The sequence below is a fragment of the Ascaphus truei genome, chromosome 2 (assembly GCF_040206685.1).
Source record: "Ascaphus truei isolate aAscTru1 chromosome 2, aAscTru1.hap1, whole genome shotgun sequence".
Classification (NCBI taxonomy): Eukaryota; Metazoa; Chordata; class Amphibia; order Anura; family Ascaphidae; genus Ascaphus; species Ascaphus truei.
In genome coordinates, this window is record NC_134484.1 from 485,567,726 (window position 1) to 485,584,006 (window position 16,281).

The following is a 16,281-nucleotide window of genomic DNA, read 5'->3' on the forward strand; positions in this document are numbered from 1 at the left end:
GGTATTTTGGGGGTTCAATTTGAGCTTGTAGGTGTTCTGTATGTTTTATAATTCTTGTGCAGCTAGTCTTGGCTGTTTTGGAGGGTGGCAACCTCCTATCCAATTGAAGCTCACTCCCTCCCACATTTAAATGGTTAAAAGCTCACTCCATGGCATCTCCAACTATCAGGGGAACTTGCCTGCATGCAGTGTGATTGTGACAAATCTATTACAGAGTGCTTTTCCTGGTAATGTACAGGTTAATAAAAGCTTCAATCAGACTTAGAACTTTTGCAACTCATATTGACAGATTTATTATAAATCATTCTTCCTGGCAATGCACAGGTTATTAAGAATTTATATTAGTGTAGGGACCCTTGAACGTGGTCTGCCGTGAAGTTTGGCTCAAGGGCTTACAACAATTTGGCCAAAATGTTAAACTAAAAGACCGTTTTATTTATTAGTTATTTATACATGTATATTTAGGCACTGTACCGTATATAAGTTTTTCTGGATGTGCACTGAGCTTTGTCTGTGTTTTATGTTATGTCTCTGGTTTTAAAAAAAAAAAAAAAAAAAAAAGTGAATAAAGCAGACAGGTTCCTGGCCAACAAGCTCAGAGGCATAAAAACCAAAAGCACAAATCCCCGCTATCAAATGTAAAAACGGGTCAACCACAGGATGACGAACAAGAAATTGCCTGCGAGTTCACTAGGTTCTACGCTGACCTATATGACCTAAATCAGTCGGAAGGGCTCCCCCACCTCTCAAACCCTGAGATCATATCAAAATACCGAGACTCCTGTAATCTCCCGCAGATAACCGAAATAGAAAGAACTAACCTATACAGCAAAATAACGCAACTCGAATTAGTAAAAGTGATAACGGACCTTAAATCAGGCAAATCAAGCCAGATTCAATTTATACAGGACAATAACAACTCATCTTTCTGCCTTCTGGCAACTATTGTTATGAGTCATGTCCTCGAGCACATCGACATTGATATACCATGATCAATGTTGATGTAGGGCACAGTGCACTCTGAGATAGTGTGTATTACTTTCTGGCATTTAACAGAATACTTATCCCTGTGTGTTGTGTTTTGGATGCGCTCTATTTAGAAGCTTTTCATGCGCACACTGTGTCCTCCCCCAATGTTACCACCTCGGGTAGTCTCTGCAGGAAGCCGGTTACAGTGCTTATACTCACTCTGAGAACCTACTCACGGCTTACCTACGTGCAGTTGATCCACTCCAATTGCCAGCTGTGGGTGATCGGATATGAATTATCAGTAGTCAGACAGCACAGCCGCTCATTCACATAGGGCTACGGGGCTGCAGGTCTGTGCAACAGGCATTTATTTAGCTCACATACAGGGACACTATCTTACCTAGTGTCAAATCAAATCAGCTTTATTGGCATGACGAAAGAACATTTCAGTATTGCCAAAGCGTGGATAATAGGGGGTGGGGGACAATAATTACACGAATACTAGGGGTAGGGTATAGTGTCACTCACTGCCTTTGATCCTTTCATGTGATCTGTTTACAAGCTGTTTCTTATCTCTTCTCAGCAGCAGCGAATATATTAAATCCCTGCTGACAGAACAGTGTTTGTTTGCTCCCCTCACCGAGAACATTTTTCTGCTGAGTGGTATCCTAACATCAATTACAGTGCACCTTGCTTACCTTTCCTTAGGCCTGGGACCTGCTGCGCCCGATGGCGCGGGCGGCTGCACGGGCTTTCCCCACCAGCAGGGGAATCCTCCCGAGCCGGTCCCGGTCCCCCCTGGCTGCACAGCTCACTACACGCTGTGACGCGTCAGCCGCTACGGGATACAAGAGAATTGTGATCCCTAGCGTTGACGCGTCACGTGGTGTGGCTGTGAGCCAACGAGGAGGGGAGGCTTCGGGAGGAGGAGAGGCTTCGGGGAGCGGGGAGGAGAGTGTGGAGGGACAGCAGCGTGAGTGCCTGTCTGCGTGTGTGTCTGAGTGCCTATCTGTGTGTGTGTATGTGTGTGCCTGAGTACGTGAGTGCATGCCTCTGTCTGTGTGTGTGTATGTGTATGAGTGCCTGCGTGCGTGTGTGTGTGTGTGTGTGTGTGTGAGAGTGCCTGCATGTGTGTGTGTGTTGCTTGTGATCAGCAGCTCCAGCCCGAGCCCGTGGAGGGAGGGGGGGGGGGGGAAGAGTAGCGGGTCCCTCCGCTCAAGCCACGCCCCCACTCCCACTACCGCCCACCTCCCGCTCCGGCTCCTGCTCCCTACAGACCGCATATCGCGGTCTGTGTATGTCAGCGCCCCGCCTGTCTGCAGTGCGGGAGCGCTGACGGAGGGAGCGGGGCCTTAGCCTTATACTCTAGGGATACCTGCTTTTACCACATTACCTTGAATTAAGCAGGTTAGCCTTGATATCTCTACTCCATTACACTCTGCAGTGGTATCTGGGATTTACCACGAGCTGATACCAGTAGACACAGTTTATTTTACAGCAGTGTTATTTAACTGGCCCCTTCACTCTATTCTTCAAAAGGCTGTTATTTGCAGCATGAGATTCTGATGACTTGTCATGAATCTACCATATGTCTATATCTACATAGCTGATACAGCAATGTTACTCTGATTACAGTCACAATCAGTGCTGTTCGTTTTTAAACCCCTATATTTTATATTCGTTGATGACATTAAAGATTTTTAATACAACAACATATCATGTCTGCGATTGTGTGCTCGGATACTAGGTTCACTTGTTCTCCTAGTCTATTCTAGAACAATAACAAGTTGTTTTTAGCTTTAGGCTGTTAAGACACAGTTCATTATATTTATACTGACAGATAAAATGGAGTGACACAAAATGGAGACCTACCCCTCACATATACATTAACACTAGCCAATAGGTTAAACCCAATATTATAAAACAAACAAGCCCAATGCTACTTCCAATATGACAAAAATACACAGTAAAATACTTATATATTCTCTTGAAAAAGGGTCATTTAGTTTAACCCTTTGGCCAAAGAGTCGTAAGCCTGCGAACCACATCAAGGCAGACACCTGTTCGCAGGTCCTAACACTACCAGATAAAATACTAACATACAACTCTATTAGGATTACAATTCTCATTTACCTCTATTAGGAGGGAGAAGGACCCACATTGGATCTATATCCAGTAAAATGAAAGAAGATGGGAGATAACAGGGTTAATAACACCTAGTAACTGCTGCGGCTATCGGTGCCCACGCCATTATTTGCCACGTTATGGGCGCTCATCTGTTCTTAGAGTTAGTTTAAGCTGGGGATATTACAGTGATTAATGAGTGATAGGGAGAGCTAGCTGGGATTATCAGAGAGCCAGGGATTTATAGCAGACTAGTACCGATAGCAGCCAGCAGTTACTAGGTGTTATTAACCCTGTTATCTCCCATCTGCAGCCTCAGTGCTTATATGGAGCTGGCTGTGCTACACATACAGTGTCCATACATTTATACACACTAACACAATCACTAGTCATAGTGACAGACAAAGAACTATTACACACGAGTTAAATCAGAAACAACCGTATCAATGTTGCAATAAAGGACAAATAAATACAATAAATAAGGTGCTACTATAGCGTGCAGTCTACCGGTGATCTGTGGTCTACCGTGCATTCTGTCAGTTTAACCCTCATTTGAATTCATATACAGGCATACGCCGCATTAACGTACACAGTGGGTCCAGAGCATGTATTGCACGCTATAGTAGCACCATAAATAATATATATATATATATATATGCAAATATAGCTGTATGCTCATCTGCATGTCTTAGCCAGGTCTGCAAAACCGCCTTTCCCCATTATCACCCAGCATACAGCACTTCCACTGCAGCAAGGGATTCTGGGAAATGACATGCAAATGAGCACACAGTGTCACATATATATATATATATATATAAACCCATCTATAAATCTATATGTAACCCCTCGGATATTTACCTCTGATTAACCCTACTGCAGAGGCGGGGGCCTGAGCACTCCTCCCCGTTATACGCTTGCGTTCTCACTAGCTGAGCACGTGGCCAAAGGTCAGACAATAGGACCCGACCCCGGACTATGAATAACCAAAACAGTATTTATATCCAATCCCTATACCCCCAGCTGCATATATACACATACATACATACTGAAAATATGGTCTGCTTTCCGCCGTACGGTAGCAGGTCTACCCTGTGGACTCAAGACTGCCTCCCTGGAGGACCCTTCCTGGTTCAATGTGCTGGACAGGATAGCTGGACATACGTCTGGAGACAAGTGAATAATTCGGAAACACGAGGTATCGTTCTCCCTCACTGGTCTGCTTAAATGGGCATATGCATCAGTTCTTATAGCCCTTTCGGGGCGTTGTCACATATATGTAATTCATTCAGGTTGCCAAGTTGCCATGTACACTTAACAGAAGTCAGTTGTCCTTAACAATGCCATATTCCTTTCAGTTACCCCCCAGCCCAGCTGTCGTTGCTATAGTTATCCTTAACAATGCCATTTTCTCTCGGCTAACCCCCAGTTGCCGTGGCTATCGTACGTTGCTGACAGGACAGCTTGAATATTTTAGGATTCCAGTCAAACAGGATATCTGGGGCTTGATCTCAGACGGGAGCAACTGTATTAGAAGTGACTTCTGGTCTGTGTTAAAACAGGAGTTCCCATACTTTTTCCCTACAGCCCTACACATTGTACCTGAGCTGACAGAAATGGAGCGTATCTTCTTAAACACAAACATAGGACCCCTACCAAAATATATATACACACACACACACACACACACACACACACCTTGTGCGAGGCCCATATACATACAGTCACAATACTGGTAATAACCCCTATACCCCCAGCTATATATACACCCTGTGCCCCTCTGTGCGAGGCCCATATACATACAATCACAATACAGGCAGTCCTCGGTTATCCGACACAATGCGTTACTCAAAATGGCGTTGTAAAGCGAAACACGTTTTCCCATAGGAACACTGTTTAAATGAAAGGTTCCGTTCCTGAAGGCATTTTTAACACTAAAATACACCAAATATTTTATGCAGGCAATAAGATATGCAGCACACAAATAAATTATATAGTGTATATACTGTATTATATATATATATATATATATAACATAATAAATAATATATTATATATTATAATATAATATAGTATAATATATATATATATATATACGCTCTTACGACGCTTTGCAATGTTGTTTATGTGAATGTGTATATATATACACACATACACAACGTTGCAAAGCGTCGTAAGAGCGTTGGATAAGCCATTTTGGCGTTGTAAAAATGAATATAGGTATGCATTGCATAGCGTTGGAAAAGCCATTCGTTGTAAAGCGAAGCGTTGTAAAACGAGGACTGCCTGTACTGGTAATAACCCCTATACCCCAGCTATATATACACACTCTGTGCCCCTCTGTGCGAGGCCCATATACATACAGTCACAATACAGGTAATAACCCCTATACCCCAGCTATATATACACCCTGTGCCCCTCTGTGCGAGGCCCATATATATACAGTCACAATACTGGTAATAACCCCTATACCCCAGCTATATATACACCCTGTGCCCCTCTGTGCGAGGCCCATATATATACAGTCACAATACTGGTAATAACCCCTATACCCCCAGCTATATATACACTCTGTGCCCCTCTGTGCGAAGCCCATATACATACAGTCACAATACTGGTAATAACCCCTATACCCCCAGCTATATATACACCCTGTGCCCCTCTGTGCGAGGCCCATATATATACAGTCACAATACTGGTAATAACCCCTATACCTCCAGCTATATATACACACTGTGCCCCTCTGTGCGAGGCCCATATACATACAGTCACAGTACTGGTAATAACCCCTATACCCCCAGCTATATATACACCCTGTGCCCCTCTGTGCGAGGCCCATATACATACAGTCACAATACTGGTAATAACCCCCATACCCCCAGCTATATATACACCCTGTGCCCCTCTGTGCGAGGCCCATATACATAGTCACAATACTGGTAATAACCCCTATACCCCCAGCTATATATACACCCTGTGCCCCTCTGTGCGAGGCCCATATACATACAGTCACAATACTGGTAATAACCCCTATACCCCCAGCTATATATACACCCTGTGCCCCTCTGTGCGAGACCCATATATATACAATCACAATACTGGTAATAACACCTATACCCCCAGCTATATATACACACACTGTGCCCCTCTGTGCGAGGCCCATATACATACAGTCACAATACTGGTAATAACCCCTATACCCCCAGCTATATATACACACCCTGTGCCCCTCTGTGCGAGGCCCATATACATACAGTCACAATACTGGTAATAACCCCTATACCCCCAGCTATATATACACCCTGTGCCCCTCTGTGCGAGGCCCATATATACATACAGTCACAATACTGGTAATAACCCCTATACCCCCAGCTATATGTACACCCTGTGCCCCTCTGTGCGAGGCCCATATACATACAGTCACAATACTGGTAATAACCCCTATACCCCAGCTATATATACACACTCTGTGCCCCTCTGTGCGAAGCCCATATACATACAATCACAATACTGGTAATAACCCCCATACCCCCAGCTATATATATACACCCTGTGCCCCTCTGTGCGAGGCCCATATACATACAGTCACAATACTGGTAATAACCCCTATACCCCCAGCTATATATACACCTGTGCCCCTCTGTGCGAGGCCCATATACATACAGTCACAATACTGGTAATAACCCCTATACCCCCAGCTATATATACACCCTGTGCCCCTCTGTGCGAGGCCCATATACATACAGTCACAATACTGGTAATAACCCCTATACCCCCAGCTATATATACACCCTGTGCCCCTCTGTGCGAGGCCCATATACATACAGTCACAATACTGGTAATAACCCCTATACCCCCAGCTATATATACACACACTGTGCCCCTCTGTGCGAGGCCCATATATACATACAGTCACAATACTGGTAATAACCCCTATACCCCCAGCTATATATACACACTGTGCCCCTCTGTGCGAGGCCCATATATACATACAGTCACAATACTGGTAATATCCCCTATACCCCCAGCTATATATACACACCCTGTGCCCCTCTGTGCGAGGCCCATATACATACAGTCACAATACTGGTAATAACCCCTATACCCCCAGCTATATATACACCCTGTGCCCCTCTGTGCGAGGCCCATATACATACAGTCACAATACTGGTAATAACCCCTATACCCCCAGCTATATATACACCTTGTGCCCCTCTGTGCGAGGCCCATATACATACAGTCACAATACTGGTAATAACCCCTATACCCCCAGCTATATATACACCCTGTGCCCCTCTGTGCGAGGCCCATATATACACAATCACAATACTGGTAATAACCCCCATACCCCCAGCTATATATACACCCTGTGCCCCTCTGTGCGAGGCCCATATATACACAATCACAATACTGGTAATAACCCCCATACCCCCAGCTATATATACACCCTGTGCCCCTCTGTGCGAGGCCCATATATACATACAGTCACAATACTGGTAATAACCCCTATACCCCCAGCTATATATACACCCTGTGCCCCTCTGTGCGAGGCCCATATATACATACAGTCACAATACTGGTAATAACCCCTATACCCCCAGCTATATATACACACACTGTGCCCCTCTGTGCGAAGCCCATATACATACAATCACAATACTGGTAATAACCCCCATACCCCCAGCTATATATACACACTGTGCCCCTCTGTGCGAGGCCCATATACATACAGTCACAGTACTGGTAATAACCCCTATACCCCCAGCTATATATACACCCTGTGCCCCTCTGTGCGAGGCCCATATATACACAATCACAATACTGGTAATAACCCCCATACCCCCAGCTATATATACACCCTGTGCCCCTCTGTGCGAGGCCCATATATACATACAGTCACAATACTGGTAATAACCCCTATACCCCCAGCTATATATACACCCTGTGCCCCTCTGTGCGAGGCCCATATATACATACAGTCACAATACTGGTAATAACCCCTATACCCCCAGCTATATATACACCCTGTGCCCCTCTGTGCGAGGCCAATATACATACAATCCTGGTAATAACCCCTATACCCCCAGCTATATATATACACACTGTGTCCCTCTGTGCGAGGCCCATATATACACAATCACAATACTGGTAATAACCCCCATACCCCCAGCTATATATACACCCTGTGCCCCTCTGTGCGAGGCCCATATATACATACAGTCACAATACTGGTAATAACCCCTATACCCCCAGCTATATATACACACTGTGCCCCTCTGTGCGAGGTCCATATACATACAGTCACAATACTGGTAATAACCCCTATACCCCCAGCTATATATACACCCTGTGCCCCTCTGTGCGAGGCCCATATACATACAGTCACAATACTGGTAATAACCCCTATACCCCCAGCTATATATACACCCTGTGCCCCTCTGTGCGAGGCCCATATACATACAGTCACAATACTGGTAATAACCCCTATACCCCCAGCTATATATACACCCTGTGCCCCTCTGTGCGAGGCCCATATACATACAGTCACAATACTGGTAATAACCCCTATATCCCCAGCTATATATACACCCTGTGCCCCTCTGTGCGAGGCCCATATACATACAGTCACAATACTGGTAATAACCCCTATACCCCCAGCTATATATACACCCTGTGCCCCTCTGTGCGAGGCCCATATACATACAGTCACAATACTGGTAATAACCCCTATACCCCCAGCTATATATACACCCTGTGCCCCTCTGTGCGAGGCCCATATACATACAGTCACAATACTGGTAATAACCCCTATACCCCCAGCTATATATACACCCTGTGCCCCTCTGTGCGAGGCCCATATACATACAGTCACAATACTGGTAATAACCCCTATACCCCCAGCTATATATACACACACTGTGCCCCTCTGTGCGAGGCCCATATATACATACAGTCACAATACTGGTAATAACCCCTATACCCCCAGCTATATATACACACTGTGCCCCTCTGTGCGAGGCCCATATATACATACAGTCACAATACTGGTAATATCCCCTATACCCCCAGCTATATATACACACCCTGTGCCCCTCTGTGCGAGGCCCATATACATACAGTCACAATACTGGTAATAACCCCTATACCCCCAGCTATATATACACCCTGTGCCCCTCTGTGCGAGGCCCATATACATACAGTCACAATACTGGTAATAACCCCTATACCCCCAGCTATATATACACCTTGTGCCCCTCTGTGCGAGGCCCATATACATACAGTCACAATACTGGTAATAACCCCTATATCCCCAGCTATATATACACCCTGTGCCCCTCTGTGCGAGGCCCATATACATACAGTCACAATACTGGTAATAACCCCTATACCCCCAGCTATATATACACCCTGTGCCCCTCTGTGCGAGGCCCATATACATACAGTCACAATACTGGTAATAACCCCTATACCCCCAGCTATATATACACCCTGTGCCCCTCTGTGCGAGGCCCATATACATACAGTCACAATACTGGTAATAACCCCTATACCCCCAGCTATATATACACCCTGTGCCCCTCTGTGCGAGGCCCATATACATACAGTCACAATACTGGTAATAACCCCTATACCCCCAGCTATATATACACACACTGTGCCCCTCTGTGCGAGGCCCATATATACATACAGTCACAATACTGGTAATAACCCCTATACCCCCAGCTATATATACACACTGTGCCCCTCTGTGCGAGGCCCATATATACATACAGTCACAATACTGGTAATATCCCCTATACCCCCAGCTATATATACACACCCTGTGCCCCTCTGTGCGAGGCCCATATACATACAGTCACAATACTGGTAATAACCCCTATACCCCCAGCTATATATACACCCTGTGCCCCTCTGTGCGAGGCCCATATACATACAGTCACAATACTGGTAATAACCCCTATACCCCCAGCTATATATACACCTTGTGCCCCTCTGTGCGAGGCCCATATACATACAGTCACAATACTGGTAATAACCCCTATACCCCCAGCTATATATACACCCTGTGCCCCTCTGTGCGAGGCCCATATATACACAATCACAATACTGGTAATAACCCCCATACCCCCAGCTATATATACACCCTGTGCCCCTCTGTGCGAGGCCCATATATACATACAGTCACAATACTGGTAATAACCCCCATACCCCCAGCTATATATACACCCTGTGCCCCTCTGTGCGAGGCCCATATATACATACAGTCACAATACTGGTAATAACCCCTATACCCCCAGCTATATATACACCCTGTGCCCCTCTGTGCGAGGCCCATATATACATACAGTCACAATACTGGTAATAACCCCTATACCCCCAGCTATATATACACACACTGTGCCCCTCTGTGCGAAGCCCATATACATACAATCACAATACTGGTAATAACCCCCATACCCCCAGCTATATATACACACTGTGCCCCTCTGTGCGAGGCCCATATACATACAGTCACAGTACTGGTAATAACCCCTATACCCCCAGCTATATATACACCCTGTGCCCCTCTGTGCGAGGCCCATATATACACAATCACAATACTGGTAATAACCCCCATACCCCCAGCTATATATACACCCTGTGCCCCTCTGTGCGAGGCCCATATATACATACAGTCACAATACTGGTAATAACCCCTATACCCCCAGCTATATATACACCCTGTGCCCCTCTGTGCGAGGCCCATATATACATACAGTCACAATACTGGTAATAACCCCTATACCCCCAGCTATATATACACCCTGTGCCCCTCTGTGCGAGGCCAATATACATACAATCCTGGTAATAACCCCTATACCCCCAGCTATATATATACACACTGTGTCCCTCTGTGCGAGGCCCATATATACACAATCACAATACTGGTAATAACCCCCATACCCCCAGCTATATATACACCCTGTGCCCCTCTGTGCGAGGCCCATATATACATACAGTCACAATACTGGTAATAACCCCTATACCCCCAGCTATATATACACACTGTGCCCCTCTGTGCGAGGTCCATATACATACAGTCACAATACTGGTAATAACCCCTATACCCCCAGCTATATATACACCCTGTGCCCCTCTGTGCGAGGCCCATATACATACAGTCACAATACTGGTAATAACCCCTATACCCCCAGCTATATATACACCCTGTGCCCCTCTGTGCGAGGCCCATATACATACAGTCACAATACTGGTAATAACCCCTATACCCCCAGCTATATATACACCCTGTGCCCCTCTGTGCGAGGCCCATATATACACAATCACAATACTGGTAATAACCCCCATACCCCCAGCTATATATACACCCTGTGCCCCTCTGTGCGAGGCCCATATATACATACAGTCACAATACTGGTAATAACCCCCATACCCCCAGCTATATATACACCCTGTGCCCCTCTGTGCGAGGCCCATATATACATACAGTCACAATACTGGTAATAACCCCTATACCCCCAGCTATATATACACCCTGTGCCCCTCTGTGCGAGGCCCATATATACATACAGTCACAATACTGGTAATAACCCCTATACCCCCAGCTATATATACACACACTGTGCCCCTCTGTGCGAAGCCCATATACATACAATCACAATACTGGTAATAACCCCCATACCCCCAGCTATATATACACACTGTGCCCCTCTGTGCGAGGCCCATATACATACAGTCACAGTACTGGTAATAACCCCTATACCCCCAGCTATATATACACCCTGTGCCCCTCTGTGCGAGGCCCATATATACACAATCACAATACTGGTAATAACCCCCATACCCCCAGCTATATATACACCCTGTGCCCCTCTGTGCGAGGCCCATATATACATACAGTCACAATACTGGTAATAACCCCTATACCCCCAGCTATATATACACCCTGTGCCCCTCTGTGCGAGGCCCATATATACATACAGTCACAATACTGGTAATAACCCCTATACCCCCAGCTATATATACACCCTGTGCCCCTCTGTGCGAGGCCAATATACATACAATCCTGGTAATAACCCCTATACCCCCAGCTATATATATACACACTGTGTCCCTCTGTGCGAGGCCCATATATACACAATCACAATACTGGTAATAACCCCCATACCCCCAGCTATATATACACCCTGTGCCCCTCTGTGCGAGGCCCATATATACATACAGTCACAATACTGGTAATAACCCCTATACCCCCAGCTATATATACACACTGTGCCCCTCTGTGCGAGGTCCATATACATACAGTCACAATACTGGTAATAACCCCTATACCCCCAGCTATATATACACCCTGTGCCCCTCTGTGCGAGGCCCATATACATACAGTCACAATACTGGTAATAACCCCTATACCCCCAGCTATATATACACCCTGTGCCCCTCTGTGCGAGGCCCATATACATACAGTCACAATACTGGTAATAACCCCTATACCCCCAGCTATATATACACCCTGTGCCCCTCTGTGCGAGGCCCATATACATACAGTCACAATACTGGTAATAACCCCTATATCCCCAGCTATATATACACCCTGTGCCCCTCTGTGCGAGGCCCATATACATACAGTCACAATACTGGTAATAACCCCTATATCCCCAGCTATATATACACACTGTGCCCCTCTGTTACCTAGTCACACCCCCTGAGTTATACCCCTCAGCAGCAGGGCCTGGGGATCAGGGAGCAGCAGCAGCTCTCACACACAGGGCTGCTCTCTCCTCATGCTCCTCTCTCTCTCCCCCTCCCTGTCACACTCACCTCAAGCTTTGCTCTCCTGTCCCCTCATTGGCTGTCCTGTCCTGTCTCCCTGTGTCAGCAGCAGGGGCTTCTGGGAGTTGTAGTCCATCTGCTGCTGCTGCTCTGTCATTAGCTCCTTCCCCAGCAGCAGCACACAGCAGAGAGGATCACAGCCAGGGGGCAGCACGTATAGAGCGCTGTATCCTCACACATATCATGTGTTTAACACTTTGTGGGTCTGTTTCATACAATAAGTTCTCTCCCCCTCCCCATGCTGCTGCTGCTGCTTCCTATCAAGGAGTTACACACATATAGATTATTTAGGGGACAAGCAAACATTAATGAAAGATAGAATATGGCACAGAAAATGAAACATCCAAATCATATGTAGCCAGGTCCCCTCTGGCTCCCCGGTCCTCCGTTTCCCCCTTCCTTACCCCTGTGGGCTGTTGCGGGTGGTGACAGGCTGGCCGGCGGCTCCCTCTTCAGGCGCCGCCATGTTGGTTAGGCTCGCACATGCGCAGAATAGCTGCGGCGTCCATATGGGGGTTGGCGCGACAGTTAGCGCATGCGATCGTGCGACGCGACGGCCATTACAAGGTTGTGCATGCGCAGAGAGGAATTGTGGCGGCCATTACAAAGTCGCGCGTGCGCATTAAAGATAGCGTACGCGGCGGTAATGTGAAAAGGCTCCGCAGGGAACTACATTACCCAGAAGCCTCTGGGGACTGCCCTTTCACCACTATCACATGCCATCAGACAGCCAATAGGGCTTACAGATTCTCCTGCTGCAGATTAGATACATTTTGCACTCTGAATCCAAGAAGTTAATCTGAGCTGGCAGTAGGGTTGCCAGGATGAGGTGATGGGGGGGGGGGGGCCAGGATGAGGTGATGGGGGGGGGGGGCCAGGATGAGGTGATGGGGGGGGGGGGCCAGGATGAGGTGATGGGGGGGGGGGGCAGGATGAGGTGATGGGGGGGGGGGGCAGGATGAGGTGATGGGGGGGGGGGGCAGGATGAGGTGATGGGGGGGGGGGGCAGGATGAGGTGATGGGGGGGGGGCAGGATGAGGTGATGGGGGGGGGGCAGGATGAGGTGATGGGGGGGGGGCAGGATGATGGGGGGGGGCAGGATGATGGGGGGGGGCAGGATGAGGTGATGGGGGGGGGGCAGGATGAGGTGATGGGGGGGGCAGGATGAGGTGATGGGGGGGGGGGCAGGATGAGGTGATGGGGGGGGGCAGGATGAGGTGATGGGGGGGGGGCAGGATGAGGTGATGGGGGGGGCAGGATGAGGTGATGGGGGGGGGCAGGATGAGGTGATGGGGGGGGGGGCAGGATGAGGTGATGGGGGGGGGCAGGATGAGGTGATGGGGGGGGGCAGGATGAGGTGATGGGGGGGGGGCAGGATGAGGTGATGGGGGGGGGGCAGGATGAGGTGATGGGGGGGGGGCAGGATGAGGTGATGGGGGGGGGGCAGGATGAGGTGATGGGGGGGGCAGGATGAGGTGATGGGGGGGGGCAGGATGAGGTGATGGGGGGGGCAGGATGAGGTGATGGGGGGGGGCAGGATGAGGTGATGGGGGGGGGCAGGATGAGGTGATGGGGGGGGGCAGGATGAGGTGATGGGGGGGGGGGCAGGATGAGGTGATGGGGGGGGGGCAGGATGAGGTGATGGGGGGGGCAGGATGAGGTGATGGGGGGGGCAGGATGAGGTGATGGGGGGGGGCAGGATGAGGTGATGGGGGGGGGCAGGATGAGGTGATGGGGGGGCAGGATGAGGTGATGGGGGGGGCAGGATGAGGTGATGGGGGGGGCAGGATGAGGTGATGGGGGGGCAGGATGAGGTGATGGGGGGGGCAGGATGAGGTGATGGGGGGGCAGGATGAGGTGATGGGGGGGGCAGGATGAGGTGATGGGGGGGGCAGGATGAGGTGATGGGGGGGGCAGGATGAGGTGATGGGGGGGGCAGGATGAGGTGATGGGGGGGGGGCAGGATGAGGTGATGGGGGGGGGCAGGATGAGGTGATGGGGGGGGGTAGGATGAGGTGATGGGGGGGGGGCAGGATGAGGTGATGGGGGGGGGCAGGATGAGGTGATGGGGGGGGGGCAGGATGAGGTGATGGGGGGGGGGCAGGATGAGGTGATGGGGGGGGGCAGGATGAGGTGATGGGGGGGGGGCAGGATGAGGTGATGGGGGGGGGGGCAGGATGAGGTGATGGGGGGGGCAGGATGAGATGATGGGGGGGGGGCAGGATGAGGTGATGGGGGGGGCAGGATGAGGTGATGGGGGGGGCAGGATGAGGTGATGGGGGGGGGCAGGATGAGGTGATGGGGGGGGGCAGGATGAGGTGATGGGGGGGGGCAGGATGAGGTGATGGGGGGGGGGGCAGGATGAGGTGATGGGGGGGGGGGCAGGATGAGGTGATGGGGGGGGGCAGGATGAGGTGATGGGGGGGGGCAGGATGAGGTGATGGGGGGGGGCAGGATGAGGTGATGGGGGGGGGGCAGGATGAGGTGGGGGGGGGGCAGGATGAGGTGATGGGGGGGCAGGATGAGGTGATGGGGGGGGCAGGATGAGGTGATGGGGGGGGGCAGGATGAGGTGATGGGGGGGGCAGGATGAGGTGATGGGGGGGGGGGCAGGATGAGGTGATGGGGGGGGGCAGGATGAGGTGATGGGGGGGGGCAGGATGAGGTGATGGGGGGGGGGCAGGATGAGGTGATGGGGGGGGGCAGGATGAGGTGATGGGGGGGGGGCAGGATGAGGTGATGGGGGGGGGCAGGATGAGGTGATGGGGGGGGGGCAGGATGAGGTGATGGGGGGGGTGGCCAAGATGAGGTGATGGGGGGGGGGCCAGGATGAGGTGATGGGGGGGGGGCAGGATGAGGTGATGGGGGGGCAGGATGAGGTGATGGGGGGGCAGGATGAGGTGATGGGGGGGGGCAGGATGAGGTGATGGGGGGGCAGGATGAGGTGATGGGGGGGGCAGGATGAGGTGATGGGGGGGGCAGGATGAGGTGATGGGGGGGGCAGGATGAGGTGATGGGGGGGCCAGGATGAGGTGCTGGGGGGGCAGGATGAGGTGATGGGGGGGCAGGATGAGGTGATGGGGGGGCCAGGATGAAGTGATGGGGGGGGGCCAGGATGAGGTGATGGGGGGGCCAGGATGAGGTGATGGGGGGGCAAGGATGAGGTGATGGGGAGGGCAGGATGAGGTGATGCGGGGGGGCCAGGATGAGGTGATGGGGGGGCCAGGATGAGGTGATGGGGGGGCCAGGATGAGGTGATGGGGGGGCAGGATGAGGGGGGGCCAGGATGAGGTGATGGGGGGGACGGGCAGGATAAGGTGATGGGGGGGCCAGGATGAGGTGATGGGGCCAGGATGAG

General features: G+C 49.8%; 1 protein-coding gene across 1 annotated transcript in view; it reads right to left on the reverse strand.

Annotated features, from left to right (window-relative positions):
* LOC142488059 (uncharacterized) overlaps positions 1–12,987 on the reverse strand; it is an 88,451-nt gene extending 75,464 nt beyond the window's left edge. Inside the window, exon 1 of the mRNA XM_075588429.1 lies at positions 12,784–12,987. The gene's annotated coding sequence lies outside the window, so the exon portion shown is untranslated. The remainder of the gene's footprint in view (positions 1–12,783) is intronic.
* Positions 12,988–16,281: the final 3,294 nt, after the last annotated feature.